This window comes from Alosa alosa, chromosome 6 (assembly GCF_017589495.1).
Source record: "Alosa alosa isolate M-15738 ecotype Scorff River chromosome 6, AALO_Geno_1.1, whole genome shotgun sequence".
Classification (NCBI taxonomy): Eukaryota; Metazoa; Chordata; class Actinopteri; order Clupeiformes; family Clupeidae; genus Alosa; species Alosa alosa.
Window position 1 is genome coordinate 23,653,006 of NC_063194.1, and position 16,766 is coordinate 23,669,771.

The 16,766-nt window shown below is 38.5% G+C and overlaps 1 protein-coding gene across 2 annotated transcripts in view; it reads left to right on the forward strand.

The window, feature by feature from the left end:
- The first annotated feature begins 5,051 nt into the window (after positions 1-5,051).
- Positions 5,052-16,766, forward strand: part of LOC125296677 (protein S100-A1-like) — a 15,856-nt gene continuing 4,141 nt past the window's right edge. Inside the window, exons 1-2 of one of the 2 annotated variants that reach the window (XR_007193826.1) lie at positions 5,052-5,199; positions 5,600-5,658. The gene's annotated coding sequence lies outside the window, so the exon portion shown is untranslated. Of the gene's footprint in view, positions 5,200-5,599; positions 5,659-16,766 lie in introns of those variants that run through there. The other variant, XM_048246716.1, reaches the window with a different exon arrangement.

A 16,766-nucleotide genomic window follows, 5' to 3' on the forward strand; every position in this document is an offset into this window, starting at 1 on the left:
GTCACAACACTCTAAAAAAATGCTGGGTTGTTTTTTCAACCCAAACGCTGGGTTGAGGCTGTTGGGTCATTTTGTTTGGTTGTTTTTACTCATATTGGGTCATTTCTTTATCACTGCTGGGTTGATAGTTTAGGGCTGTGCTCCCTCCTGTCCCCCACCTGACGTGGAGTACACTACCCAGCACCAGGGTGACTTCAACACTGCATAGTTATTTGAAGGTTGAGAAAAAAAATCGTCAGGCAGGCAGGCATATTCTTTCAACCGTCAAGTCCAGCAGCTGTCAAAATGCAATGGAAATCAGGTGATTTCGGAAGGTATGTATCTGCTTTTATTTATTTATTTTTATCCAGACGGATTTTAAAAGTCCACCCAGAGACATACCCTTGTGATATCAAGGAATATTCTGCCTTCCATTTCGTTCAGCTTCAAGCAGGTTAGCAGCTAATATTAGCTATTGTTAATGTTAAATCTACTAATCTACTAAATCTACTATTAAGTACAGACTCATAAAAACATAGTTCTGTATTCACTGGGTAGGAACTGTTGAACAGAAACAAAACAAACTTTTACATAGAACTACAATTAGCATACCAGCAGCTGGTATCGGAACTCCCCCTATTACCGTCGGTCCCGTATTTCCACCGTCTTGCGTGTATGTGTCACTTAATATCAATTTCTATACAAACCAAGACAGCAGACTCCTAAAGAAACGCAACCACCCACACCATAGGTGTATCTAAATTAGCTATGTACCAAAAATGACATTTTACCGTGACTCAAAGAGCTGTAGACAGTGTTGTAAGGCTGCGTGTACACAACCGCTTGGAGCTCCAGTGGAATTTTAATTTCACAACGAGAATTCTCGGTCTAACTGCTCATGTGCCGTTGAAACGGTGTAAATAGGGCGACCCATCAGGCCAGCACTATAACTCCGAAAGCATGGTAAACAAAATCGGATATTTCAGGCAGTAAATGCTCCCCGTTAACAAACAAAACCAGATTTTGTTCAAATCTACACACCTATGGCTACTAAAAAATGTCAGGTTAATTTAGCAAATGTTATTTTGAAGTGTTAAAAAACATCGTTGTTTTAGAATTTCTGAACAAAAGTGGCGATAATTGGGGGTGTTACGATAGGTAACGTTAGCAGACTTGGAAACTTTATACTAATTAAATATGCTTCGTGGCTAACGTTTGTCAACTAGCTAACACAGTCGAAGTAGTCTCTTCACAACACGTAACTTACGATAATAATCATCCCAAACAACATCTTATTAAATCATTCAGGGTAGCCTCATATTATAGCCATGTAACCTACTGGGTGGTTCTTGGTGGTAACATTAACTTGGATTCACTAACTGTGTTATCGTAACACCCCCAATTATCACCACTTTTGTTGGAGTTACGATATGTGTTAACATTAGCTAGCTAACGTTAGCACTGCTGAACTTATTTTGTCAGCCTAATGTTAAACTAATGGTAATGTTAGTGTTATCAAGCTCATCTGACATAAACGCACGTTTTGTAGGCTATTACTGGTATTATGTTTAAAACAACTCTGTAATATTAGGTGGTCATGGTTTCCGAGTGTCCCAGACAGCAAACGGACTACGAAACGCATCCGCCGCGGAGGTACGGTGAACTCCGGAACGGATCCAGAAATTGGATCCGAAACTGTGTCCACTTGCACACCGCGGCGGTCCCATTGCGTATCCGTATATAAATGGATACATCCGCCCCGGTTTCGCTTTGGATCCGCGAATGAGCCACAGATCCGCTCCGGGTCCGTTTTGGACCCGGTCATATCCGCCGCGGAATCATTTCGGACCTGTTAATCATCCGTCCCGGATACGTTTAGGATCCGTTCATGAAGCAGTTCATTTGTTGGCCAAAAACTAGCTACTAGGCCTACTACAGAAATATATAGCTTAACCTATCTGGCCAACACCTAGACTGCACTACAAAAAATAGGTTTTAATGTAAAGTATTGTACCAACCAATATGACAAATATAATACAAATGACTTAATGCATTCAGTTTAAGACATGAAGTCAAAATCTATCATGTGAAGCACATTGTGATTTTACAGCCAAATGCCTTCATTGTGAAACAGCAAGTATGAAAATAGGGGTTTTACTAGCAGTAGGCTACATCAATTCAGCTCTGCTACACTACAATAGCCTACAAGTTATCCATCAGTTACAAACTGTAAATCCTTTATGCAATTGCTAACTGTCCAATTGTGGAAACTTGTCTCAATGCTCCTCACCGCACCTCAATGCTCAATGAAAGAGGTCATCGTAGACACTAAATACATTGAACAGGTATTAGAGGTAAAATGAAATGCAACCATAAAGTGTCAAACTTTTTTTTATTATTTAATGAATATTAAGAACATGTTCCAAAACACAGATAACCTTCATACCTGACCCCTGTTTTTCTTAGTGGGCAATAACAGTAGCCTGGTATGTAACATTACCATAATATAGCCATAATATGTAACATTACCAATCTTACACTCCATTAAAAAATTAGCTTTATATCGGGATCCAGAGAGTGGGATGCTTATCATTTTAGCTCATAGTTCCGTTGAAAATTGTCTGACCTGTGACAAGGCAATGATATTTTGACCGGTAGAAAGACCTCCGCCCACAATGAAGCATGTAAAGATGTGAAAAGCAGTTATAAGAGGCAAAACACATTAAGGAATGTGCATTTACATCAAGTCAAATACTGCCCTTTCTCGTTAAATCTTACTCCAAGAAACATTCCTCATCACTCAATGAACTCGTTGACGGCGGTATGTCCACATAAAACAAATAGCTTCGGGATTTGTGGCCTTATATTAGATAAAAGTTAGCAAAAGCCCGGTTTTGGAACCAGGAAACGTCTGCAAAAACTTTTTTATATCGAAAATCCTTAGAATCCAGTTAGCCGACTTCTCGCTAACTTTTACAAAATATAAGGGCACTAATCCTGAAGCAGTTTGTTTTAAGTATAAATATTGTCAACAAAGTTCAAAGCGTCCATTTTTGGAACCAACAAACACATCTGAGCATGCACGACTCACATCGGGCTATGACAGGGAATATCATTATAACGTTAATTAGCTTATCAGCTGCTAACGTTCAAGTTATCCAAGACAGGTAACGTTAACCAATGTGAAATCATCCCCCTACCAGAACGAAATGATGTTTATCCAAAGTAGCCTAGGTTTTCTTAAGGACAGCGCCCGAGTCCATGATCAATAAGAAAAAACGAGTTTTCCTGTTAACATTATCGTTAGCCAACAAGCTAACGCTAGCTCACGCAAGCCAACTTTTGTTGTTTGCAGGTAAACACATGAAGTTAGCTTAGCTCATTTTAAACACAATTTTGAGTTTAGTTATGAAACGTTAACAAAGCTCAAGTTAGACAGGATTTAGCCCTGTGAAAGGTGAGCTAAATTAACGTGCGCAACCTAGAAACTAGCTGGTGTGTAACTTGGCAGCTAATATGAGCTAGCACTAAAAGCTACAGCCATCAAGCTGGCCATTAACGTTACGTTATAACAAATTTCTAATTAGATTATATCAGCAAGCAAAGCTAGATAAGTAAGTAACTTGTGTTATGGAAGTACATTTTCACTGGATAGACTAGGTAACTTAAAAAATAAAGCATATAGGAGCATACTTACAGTGAGCCTTCAGACGCCGCAGTATTCCACTCCACTAGCGAGAAAACTGAGGAAAGAGCCGTTAGCAGACTTGAGAGGGCTGCTCGATATGCGATTTTAAGACGGGTCCGCCGCAGACCCACGGTTTGAGGGCGCGCTGGCGGAGTCTGATTGTGTTCTGTGCCCATAGCCAAATTGGAGGTTGACTGTCCGGCGGATCTGTCGGCTTGAGGGCGGGTCCGCCACAGACACCTTTGCTGTGTGGGGTGTTGCACTAATAATTTGTCTCCTGGTGGATTTTTATGTCTGTCAATATAATTCACTGGTAATGGTTCATGCAAGTCTTGATATCATAGACTGTATATATAGAACTAGAAGTTCGATACAGTCTATGCTTGATATAAAGTGCTGTAGGCTAACAGTGATTAAAATGCACTCTTTCTTTCTTTGATTGACAGGGCTGACCCCCAAAACGGACTTTGGAATCTGCCTGCCTTCGTGGAAGTGTCACATGCATTTTATACTAGGCTATCTATTCAAAAATAAAGAAAACTATCAAATGAATAATTGTGTCGAACCGTTTTATTTCATTGCATGGCTTTTGATGGCCATTTGATAGACTGTTTATACCATGGCTAAAGCTGTTAACAGAAGGTGTTCTTTCAAGTAAGTAAATACAAACTTTGAGTTATTAAAAGTTTGTAACAGCAGAGTATTTTAAAAATCAACCAGTAGTTTTTGGAGATTTGGTTACATAACCCAAACATTACGTAACTTTAACATATTGGTTAAATTTCAACCCAGTTGTTGGGTTAAATTTAGTAACCCAATTTGCTTGGTTAAGATAACCCAATGCTGTGTTGGACCCCATTTTACTCAGCGGCTGGGTTGAAAACAACCTAGTTTGGGTTGTTTTCAACCCAGCATTTTTTAGAGTGAACTTTTTCTGATTTGGGGTTGTAGTTTAAAGTAGGCTAGCTAACTTGCATGTCATTTAGATAATTTAGATCTCCTGCCAAGCAATAATAAACTAAGTTAGCAGTGAGTAGAAAACCAGTTTTCATTACGGCCAATACTTATGTGTACTTGTGTAGTAGTTCACAGAATATTCACAGAAAACTGTGTCTGCCCTACCCTCCTTTCGGGGGGTGCAGTCCAGCGGGGGGGGGCTACAGATCAAAACGAAAAACGATGGTTCCATGCTATCCATATGGGGTTACATGCTCACCAAGTATCGTCTACCCCCGTCTACCCCCAGAAAAAAATCTGAGTAAACCTATATGACCGCCGCTTCGCTTGTGTACTTGTGTAGTAGTTCATAGATGAGTCATGACATGTTAAGAGGGGAGTGGTAGAAAGAAGAGGTGTGGACGCCAGTGAGGAATTTACCTGAGTGAAAGGAGGCTATGGGGGGATTAAATGAGGCAGGGTGTGGCTGGCTGGAAAGCATTAAAGATGCAGCTCATCCCTCCCAGTTTCACAACTTCTGCTCAACATTCACCACGACTCTCTTCATCCAGACCAGGTTCACAGCACATCAGTCGGTGAGTTCAACTTGGGGGCTTTTTATCATTTCTGTCTTGCTGGGTTTATATCTGCATATTCCCCCTCACCATTAAGCTTTGATTGGAATACGTGATCAGTGCTGGTTCGTCCATTGCAAATTAATCAATTTTTGTGATAAGAATCAGCTGAAGGTTACATTTAACAGTGAGTACACTGCACCTTTTCAAAGTGGTTAACTTGGAGATCTCCGACATACAGTTCCAGAATGTAATGTATTTCTATTTGCCACAATGCTTCATCACTGCTTCTTTTGAAAGCACTCTTAAAGGGAAAAGCTATGAAATCTAAAAAAAGAGCCTCTAAAACATAATTTTCATTCAAATGTATAGTAGACCCAAATGTCAATTTGTGAAAGCAGTCTTCCTCTGTTTCTTACAGCTGTGATACAAATTCATTCAATAACACCATAACCTTCAGCCACTGTTTCTCAAGCAGGTATGGGATTAAAAAATTAAAAAATCAATTGGAATTGATCTTTAATTAATTTGATATTTATTAATGAAATCCCAATTTTAATGTTCTGTAGCCCTATGCCTTTTCCTGTGGAAACTTGAATCGAAAGTACATTAATGTAACCTCTTTGGTTTAATTCTATGTCTTTAACAATGCACCATTTTAGAGGGCTGCTAATACAATGGAAAGCATTACTTCTCTGAGAATCTATTTCATATCCAAGCAAAATGTAACTGAACTATCCCTAGTTCAAGTTTTCCAGATAAATATAATTCATATGAAACTGGGGGGTGGTTCCACCATTGTGCCCTTGAGTAAGGCACTTAACCCCAAGTTGCTCTGAGGAGACTGGCCCTTGTAATACAGTTGACATTTGTAAGTCTCTGCTAAATGTAATGTAATGTAGTGAATAAATGTAATATAAATGCATCAACTCCAGGAATCGAGGATCTGACATTACTTAACTTAAGTGATGTCTGTAACCATAGAGCCAAGAATGTTTTTTTAGTTTCTGAAAGTGATGCCAGTTTTTGGGTGTGGCACCATTGGTCAACTATGTTAAACTGGTCAAGTAAGCTGCTAGCAACATAAAGACAAAGGTCACAGGGAGGATAGGCTCAATCACCAGTCCACACACACACCCACATACACAAATACACATGGGTGTGTGTGTGTGTATAATACATGTGATAGAATAAACAATATAGGTGCAGTGTCAAGATTGGATCAGATCACATACAGAAAGCTGAAACCTGTTTTATTGTGCAAACTAAACACTGGAGGTAGACGTCCCTTTTACGCCCATTTGAGGCGTATTTCGCAACATAAAAACATGGCATGGTATGTACTGGCCGCACAAAAATACTCAGGCTGCCTGTCGCAGGTGCTGAGAAGGTGCTTTTCCGTGTCATGCATATGCAGGGAAAGTGGGAGTTTTGTGTAAAAAAAATGGGACAATTGTAAAATGTGTGTAATCAGGTATTCCTCTGTACTGTATATGAAAACTGCCTATGAAAACACATGTCTGTTTTGCGGTGAAATATGTCTGCACCAGTTTTGCTTCTTTGTACATTGAGTCACAGCGCTTTCTGCGGATTGGCCATGGCACTGATAACGCTGCGTTCGCAAATGTACGTAAATCTGCCCCTCACTGTGCTGTCTCTCTTTCACAGTCACCATGAATCTGCAGACAGCTATGATGACAATCATTGGAGTCTTCCGTAAAAATGCTGGCCAGGACAAAACCCTAAACAAGGCTGAGCTAAAGACTCTTCTGGAGGCTGAATTCCAAGGTCTCCTTGGGGTAAGACTTGACATTCTACCTATAAATTTTAAGGGGCTTAAAAATATTACAGATTAACCATCATTAACTCATTGAGTGCCATGCGTTGAGTGCCAAAAACGTAATATTACGTTTTTAGCTTTTTTTTTTTTTTAATTACGAAACTAGACACTCTAACACACCTTATATGTGATTTTGGGAACTCTGTGATGAATGGAAATTAAATATATGACGATCGAAAACTCATGAAAACGCACAATCTGGACATTTTATCTGGACATTTAATCTTAAAACTCTGCTTTTGATGGTTGCCGCTTTAGGTTGAATCAATGACACATGCACGTCAGGTCAAAACCAGGCCATTTTCGTGGGTTTATCACTAGGTGGCAGTCTCGCCAGGTCTCGCTAGGTCACTTCCCGGAAACTTTACAGGCAACACTTCATATTTCATCAAAGACGCTACATCTCCATTTCTAGAAATAAAACAGCGATTTTGATGAAAACTAGCCACTGTTTAGCTTGGGATATCTTAGGAACAGAGGCATGTAGAAATAAACGGTTTGTACCCACTGAGAGCTTAAAGTCTCACCTTTCAAACAAGCCATAGTATGTGTCCATAGCTATAACATAGAATACGCTGTGGCTCTACAAAAATCGTCAACAATGATCAAGATTGCTGGCACTCTGGGCCAAAGCTTCCGAAAACAGCGTGGCATTCAATGAGTTAACAGACATTAGTCACTAGACATTTGCCTATAAGTTTCAGTGTCCACAAAACGATTAAATTAACTAGCGTTACAAATAAGAAGAAATAACTTCAATCTCGCAGCAACTCTGTTTGGTAGGCTACTTTGAGATATAGTTACCACAATGCTGACAGCCATACTCTCTCTTCCAGAATGCAAAGGACAAGAATGTTATAGACGAGCTGTTTAAAGAACTGGACCAAGATGGCAATGGATCAGTCGACTTCACTGAGTTTGTCACTATGGTGGCTGCCCTATCAGTAGCAATCAATGGCATGGGTTGATTTCATCACTACTACCACTAGATGGTCTATCTGTTCTTAATAAATATTAAATATATATATTAAGTGTTTGCTGTGGTTGCATTACTCTCTCTCTCTCTCTCTGTCACGTATATACACACACACACACACACATGCATGCATACACGCACACATACACAGTCAGCGAAATTAGAGGATGTCACTGTATTAAAAAAGAGTGTTATGTGCAGATTGCTGCACCGCAAGGGCCTAAGCTTGAGGATCAACCGAGGTATAGTGGAAACTCCTTCACAGCAATGCTACTTCTGCAGGAAATGTAATCATATTTGCACACATATTTGCATTCTGCACACCCATTACTCTTGGTGAAATATCTCACAAACTCTTCACTTAACACATGGCAAACCCATCACAATAAACAGCAGACCTTACCGAATGAGGATAAAAAGCATGACTCTGTACAGTAAACGGTTCTCGAGTAATCTGGTTTTGAAATTGCAACAAATTTCCAGATGGTCTCCAACTTTGGGCCAAAATTATAATGTATTCTAATGTAAACTATGTATGTCAGTTACATAACTTATCCCGAGTATCCCACCATCATCTCATATTGCCAGATTCCAGACAATCCCACTTACACAGCTATGAATATATGTCTAATGGCATGCGTCCTAGTGACATTAATTCAGACATATGAGGGGGATGCGAGTCATGCAAATATTATCACATCATACTTTCCCAAATATGGGTAGCCCAGACTGTCATGGAAAAGAAAGATATAGCATGTTTAGATGACCATTACATCACAATTAGATTAGATGACCAACACAGGTGATTATGCACACACGCACACACACACACATAACTATTATATTTGTGATGTAATAATTGTAGTTTCTATGTTCCTTAATTGTGTCCTCCTAACTGGGGCTGCTCAGAGCCATATAAAGGTAGAGTTGCAACAATGGGTGTTCAAAATTCGTTAAGGGCACGTGGTTCATGTAAACTTCAAAACGTTCCCGGAAGTGATTGACAATGGATTAGAATGCATTAAATAAGCTACTGTTCAATGAGACACAGAGCCACAATTTTGGGTAATTGACAGACAATAAATGCATTGATATACAATATTTATAACACAGTGTAATTATTGTGTAAACTGTGTAGTTATCCTACCATTACAACAATAGGCTATTAAATTAAATTCCAGACCGTAGCCTGCTAAATATCGGAAGCTTTTTTTCTCCCTTTTACGTATGTGTCACTTAATATTAATTTCTGTACAAAACCAAGACGGGAGATTCTTTAGAAAACGCAATAGCACCAACCCCATAAGTGTAGCCTAAGCCTATCTAAATTATCGTTATAAAAAAAATGACCTAGTACGTGACTCAAGAGCTGTAAACAGTGTTTTTAAAACTGCGTGTAGCCTACAAAAGCGCATGGAGATTTTAATTTTGCAATGAGAAACTGTAACACAGCTAGTCTAAGTCTAACATTAATTTGTTGCTCAAATCTATATAGGTTCTCATTTTATATTAGGCTATATATTAGGCTAGCTTTTGCCAATGAAAATGAATGCAACATAAAAAAAAAACAGTAGGCTAGTGCTAACTGAAGAAACGTTTACGTTACTGTAAGGAAATTTTTATCATTGTATAACCATTTGTGTAAGCTGTAAGCAAAAATATTGTTGTGCTGAGTTCTAAGAACAGAGAGTTCAAGTTAAATGTTGTTGTGCTGAGTTCTAAGAACAGAGAGTTCAAGTTAAATGTTGTTGTGCTGAGTTCTAAGAACAGAGAGTACAAGTTAAGTGTGCACCCAGACAGACAGGAACTGCACCCTGTCTGTGTGTGTGGGTGGGTGAGATAAGAGTATGTCACAATAAAGTCGCTATGTCTTGCTTCCTATTTCCTGTGTGCATCTGTACAATAAAAGACAGCTTTTGGGCTGCAGAGTCAGAGACTGATGGTGTGAGGAATTCTTCCTTACATTAGCAGGCTCTCCTCTTGGTACCAGAGTTTGTGGGCAAAGCCATACTACGTGTTGTGGTTCTTGTATCTATATGTTGGGGTTAAATTCCCTGACAGTTACCAACAATGTTAACAGCTTCACTGCTGCAAACAAAGTTGGCTATATGCTTCGCCATGAACCAGCTAGCCTTGTGATTACAAAATCTTTACCTTTTGTTTAGTCCACTGAAAGTTATCCACATATCAAACGATTAAATACACAGTTATGGAGGAATTGTTTTGGGGAAGCAGTTGCACTATATCCCACTTTTGCTGCCTTTAAGCCACTTCAATCCATAGCCTAGATGAGCATTGGCGATAATGCTACAACTTGACGTGATGGTGAAGCTAAATGCCCAAGAAACGTCACGTCATAAAAGTTGTAGGCCTACTAAACGCAAAAACTTAATGACTGCTTGTTCGTGGTGGTGTAGTGCTGCCTATAATTGCAATGGGCAGTCCCGGCGTCAATGGGGGGGCTTTGGGGGGCCGGGCCAGTCCTGGAAGTCATCTGTGCCCGCCCTGGACGAGCTTGGCTGCACCAACCAACCCCACTTCCCTATTCCCATGGATTGATTTTGAGCCCTAATTAAATGTAGCCTCCAGGAATCGAGGATCTGACATTACTTAACTTGAGTGATGTCTGTAACCATAGAGCCAAAAATGTTGTCTTAGTTTCTGAAAGTGATGCCAGTTTTTGGGTGTGGCACCATTGGTCAACTATGTTGTCAAACTGGTCAAGTAAGCTGCTAGCAACATAAAGATAAAGGTCACAGGGAGGATAGGCTCAATCACCAGTCCACACACACACCCACATACACAGATACACATGGGTGTGTGTGTGTATAATACATGTGATAGAATAAACAATATAGTTTGTTTGTTTGTTTATTTAGATCCCCATTAGCTTTTGCAAAGCAGCAGCTATTCTTCCTGGGGTCTATCATCAATGTGACAAATAATATTGAAATACACAGACGACAATGGACATGACATACATTACATGGATACATAACATAAGAGAACACCCAGACAATACATTACATTTTACATGAAACATGGTTAACATCACTAGACAGATACAAAACAAAAACAAAAAAGGACAAAAAACACAAACAGACATAACAGCAGCATCAATTAAAGGTAACATTTAAATAATGACTTTTAAGTTGTTTTTTAAAGTTATGAATATTTAATTGAGTAATAGGATAAGGGAGTGAGTTCCACTGTTGCATTGCTCTATATATAACTGCACGTTGAATCATTGACTTAGATCTTGGTAAGGTGAAACAACCTCCAACTGCATGCCTTGTTGAATAATTATGTGCCACTGAACTGAAGGACAGATTTCTATAAATAATAAAAAGGAGATTTTGTTATTATGACATTTTTAATAAAAACCATCAATAAAGACAAAAATCTACTTTTTACATCTAACCAACCTAAAGAGTCATGCATCTTAGTAACATTAGTTCTTCTTCCACAAGAAAGAGCTAATCTTGCTGCTTTATTCTGGGCCAATTGCAATTTACTTATATTGCTCAATGAAGTAGAGGACCAAACTATAGAGCAGTAGTCTAAATTAGACAACACCAAAGCCTGTATAACTTGCTTCACAAGTTGGTGTGTTAAATATTTAGCACATCTTTTAATTATTGATATGGCGTTTCCCATTTTAGTCACAACCTTTTGTATATGTTTATCCCATGATAATTTATTGTCAATGATGACTCCCAAAAGTTTTACTTCTTCCAGTTGCTTTATGACTGTTTTATTTATTGTGAGACTAAGCTTAGGTTTTGAACTTAAAGAATGATTTGTACCAATTATTATACAGTTTGTTTTAGACACATTCAAAATCAGTTTATTGTTATTGATCCAATCTACCCCTTAGTCATCTCACTGGCTAAATTTGCATTTAAATCTACTGTTGCTGATGCTAAATATATAGTGGAGTCATTGGCATACATTGAGATATGAGCTTTGTTTTATACTAGTGGAAAGTCATTAGTAAATATGGAATAGAGGAGTGGCCCCAGGCCACTACCCTGAGGCACACCATGCTTCACATTTATGATGTCAGAATAGCTTCCATTGAAGTACACCATTTGCTTTATATTACTTAAATAGCTATTGATCCAGAACAAAGCAGACTGAGTGAAACCATAACATTTCAATTTTTCTAAAATAAGTTCATGATTAAGAATGTCAAACGCTGCTGAGAAATCTAACAGGACCGCACCTATAATGTGTTTCTGTTCCATTTCCCGAAACCAATCATCAACCATTTGTGTTAAAGCCGTAGCAGTTGAATGTTTACTTCTATATGCATGCTGAAAATTGGTCATTAAATTATTTGGGGCAAAGTAAGCCTGAATCTGTTAATGCACAATTTTCTCCATTATTTTACTTAGAATCGTCAGTAGACTAATAGGTCGACTGTTGGTTTCAGAAAATGGTAGTCTATTATTTTTTGATATAGGCACTACTTTGGATATCTTCTATGATTGTGGACACTTGTTTTCTTTGAAACATTGATTGATAATGTGTGCAACCATAGGTGCAATTAGTACAGTGATAGGTTTGAGGAGTTTTCCGTCTAAATCATCAGCTCCTGGAGGTTTATCCTTGCATGTCATTAACATCAGTTCAATTTTAGCAACACTAACTTGATTGAATTCAAAACTACACTCTTTGCCTTCCATAATCTCGGCTATCAACCGAAGAGATAAGTCTACATTATTGGAGCGTAAGCTGCCACTACTTTCCAATTTATCTATTTTTGTCATGAAGTAGCTGTTTAAATGATTTGCTATGTCTACTGGCTTTGTGAGAAAACCTTTCTCAGTGCCTAGGTAAGATGGTGTAGGCTTAGTGAGAGTTATAATAAGTATTTCTCAATAAGTTATTCAAAATTTTCCATAAGTGTTTGCTATCATGTTTGATTTTATTAATTCTATCTTCATAATACAATTTCTTTTTCTTCTTGTTTGATTTAGTTACAAAATTTCTTAGTTTACAATAAACTTGCCAGTCAGATTTGAGACCTGATGAAATTGCTGACAATTTTGCTTGATCCCTTTCCTTCATATGTCCTTTTAGTTCTTCATCCAGCCATGGGGTGTTAACATTTCTAACTGTAAACTTTCTTACTGGTGCATGATGGTTCACCACTGCCATAAGAATTCTATTGAAAGCTAAAAGTGCTTCCTCTGGGTCTTGCATTGAGAACACCTCTGACCATTCAGCGTTCTTAATATCTTCCTTATATTTTTCTAGATTGAAATGATTAAAAGATCTTTTCTTTAATATCTTAACACCAGGCTTGGGAACTTTTGTTTTCCTCACAACAGCTACAAGGTTATGGTCACTACAACCTATTGGGACAGATATGGAGGCAGAACAGACCTCAGGCAGATTTACATATATGTGATCAATACAAGTAGCAACTCTGGTGCCGTCACCCTTTAAACTTATTCTGGTGGGTTTCTTTACAACCTGTGAGAAACTACAGGCAGCACATGTATCCATAAGTTTCATTTTCATTGGACAACAAGAGGAGTTCCAGTCTACATTCATATCACCCAAAAAGTACAATTCATGATTAATGCTACTCACATGATCTAGTATATCACAAATTGTGTCTAAATAGCAGCTCTTAGCATTAGGGGGCCTGTAACAGCATCCCAGTAGTATTGGTTTGAGATGTGTCAGATGAATTTGTAACCAGAGTACTTCAATATTAGATGTCATCAGGTCATCCCTAACTAGAGTAGGTATATGACTTTGGATATAACAAGCAACCCCTCCACCATATGCATTTCTGTCTTTTCAAAAAATATTATATCCATTTATCATCAATGATGAATCCTCAAATGTACCATCTAAATGAGTTTCTGACACTGCCAATATGTGTAAAGCATTTACCAACAATACATCAGCAACTTCAGTTACTTTATTTCTGATACTGCATATGTTAAGGTGGGCAATTCTAAGCCCTTTCTTAGGCAGCTTATCAAACATTACCAATTAACATTCTCAATTAGTAAACCCATCATCATAGGAAAATTGCCAACTAAAATTACATTTTGCTGCTGTAACCTACACACACATACACATATATATATAACAAACACATATAACAACACATAAACACACACACACGTTTGATTTGTCACTGAACATTTTGCGGAAGCCTAGGTAGCTGTGTTGAAAAATTGAAATTATAATTAGGCTTACCCCTTTACTTCACTTCATAGTGTACTGAACTAATTCTAATATAGGTGCAGTGTCAAGATTTAATCAGATCACATACAGAAAGCTGAAACCTGTTTTATTGTGCAAACTAAACACTGGAGGTGTTTACGCCCATTTGAGGCGTGTTTCGCAACATAAAAACATGGCATGGTATGTACTGGCCGGTGCTGAGAATGGCAATTTTGCGCTTTTCCGTGTCATGCATATGCAGGAAAAGTGGGAGTTTTGTGTAAAAAAAATGGGAGAATTGTAAAATGTGTGTAATCAGGTATTCCTCTGTACTGTATATGAAAACTGCCTATGAAAACACATGTCTGTTTTGCGGTGAAATATGTCTGCACCAGTTTTGCTTCTTTGTACTTTGTCAGAAGCATCCTTAACTTTCGCTGGCCTTTCTAACTTGTCTAACTTTCATGTTATCAACTATTTGATTATTTCACGACCGCTAAACTTTTGATTCCTTTTAATGTTGCCATCAGTTAACTCCGTTCAACTGACCTTGTGATTGAATGCCGTTCAGTTGTGAGCAGTACAAATTGAGGTAGGGGGTGGAAAAAGGCGCTGATTACTCAATGAGCTACAGGTATGATAAATAGCACGTAAAATGAAGTTAGTTCATTGAGTCACAGCGCTTTCTGCGAATTGGCCATGGCACTGATAATGCTGCGTTCGCAAATCTACGTAAATCTGCCCCTCACTGTGCTGTCTCTCTTTCACAGTCACCATGAATCTGCAGACAGCTATGATGACAATCATTGGAGTCTTCCGTAAAAATGCTGGCCAGGACAAAACCCTAAACAAGACTGAGCTAAAGACTCTTCTGGAGGCTGAATTCCAAGGTCTCCTTGGGGTAAGACTTGACATTCTACCTAAAATAAATTTTAAGGGGCTTAAAAATATTACAGATTAACCATCATTAACTCATTGAGTGCCAAAATGCGTTGAGTGCCAAAAACGTAATATTACAACACAACACTTAATATTTCATCAAAGACGCTACATCTCCATTTCTAGAAATAAAACAGCGATTTTGATGAAAACTAGCCACTGTTTAGCTTGGGATTTCTTAGGAACAGAGGCATGTAGAAATAAACGGTTTGTACCCACTGAGAGCTTAAAGTCTCACCTTTCAAACAAGCCATAGTATGTGTCCATAGCTATAACATAGAATACGCTGTGGCTCTACAAAAATCGTCAACAATGATCAAGATTGCTGGCACTCTGGGCCAAAGCTTCCGAAAACAGCGTGGCATTCAATGAGTTAACTGTCATTAGTCACTAGACATTTGCCTATAAGTTTCAGTGTCCACAAAACGATTAAATTAACTAGCGTTACAAATAAGAAGAAATAACTTCAATCTCGCAGCAACTCTGTTTGGTAGGCTACTTTGAGATATAGTTACCACAATGCTGACGGCCATACTCTCTCTTCCAGAATGCAAAGGACAAGAATGTTATAGACTAGCTGTTTAAAGGATTGGACCAAGATGGCAATGGATCAGTCGACTTCACTGAGTTTGTCACTATGGTGGCTGCCCTATCAGTAGCAATCAATGGCATGGTTTGATTTCATCACTACTACCACTAGATGGTCTATCTGTTCTTAATAAATATTAAATATATATATTAAGTGTTTGCTGTGGTTGCATTACTCTCTCTCTCTCTCTCTGTCACGTATACACACACACACACACACACACACACACACACATGCATGCATACACGCACACATACACAGTCAGCGAAATTAGAGGATGTCACTGTATTAAAAAAGAGTGTTATGTGCAGATTGCTGCACCGCAAGTGCCTAAGCTTGAGGATCAACCGAGGTATAGTGGAAACTCCTTCACAGCAATGCTACTTCTGCAGGAAATTTAATCATATTTGCATTCTGCACACAACTCTGCACACCCATTACTCTTGGTGAAATATCTCACAAACTCTTCACTCAACACATGGCAAACCCATCACAATAAACAGCAGACCTTACCGAATGAGGATATAAAGCATGCCTCTGTACAGTAAGCGGTTCTCGAGTAATCTGGTTTTGAAATTGCAACAAATTTCCAGATGGTCTCCAACTTTGGGCCAATGTAAACTATGTATGTCAGTTACATAACTTATCCCGAGTATCCCACCATCATCTCATATTGCCAGATTCCAGACAATCCCACTTACACAGCTATGAATATATGTCTAATGGCATGCGTCCTAGTGACATTAATTCAGACATATGAGGGGGAATAATGAGGTGCAAATATTTTTTTTATATAAAGCCTATCATAAGACATGCAAATATTATCACATCATACTTTCCCAGATATGGGTAGCCCAGACTGTCATGGAAAAGAAAGATATAGCATGTTTAGATGACCATTACATCACAATTAGATTAGATGACCAACACAGGTGATTATGCACACACACACACACACATATAACTATTATATTTGTGATGTAATAATTTTAGTTTCTATGTTCCTTAATTGTGTCCTCCTATCTGGGGCTGCTCAGAGCCATATAAAGGTAGAG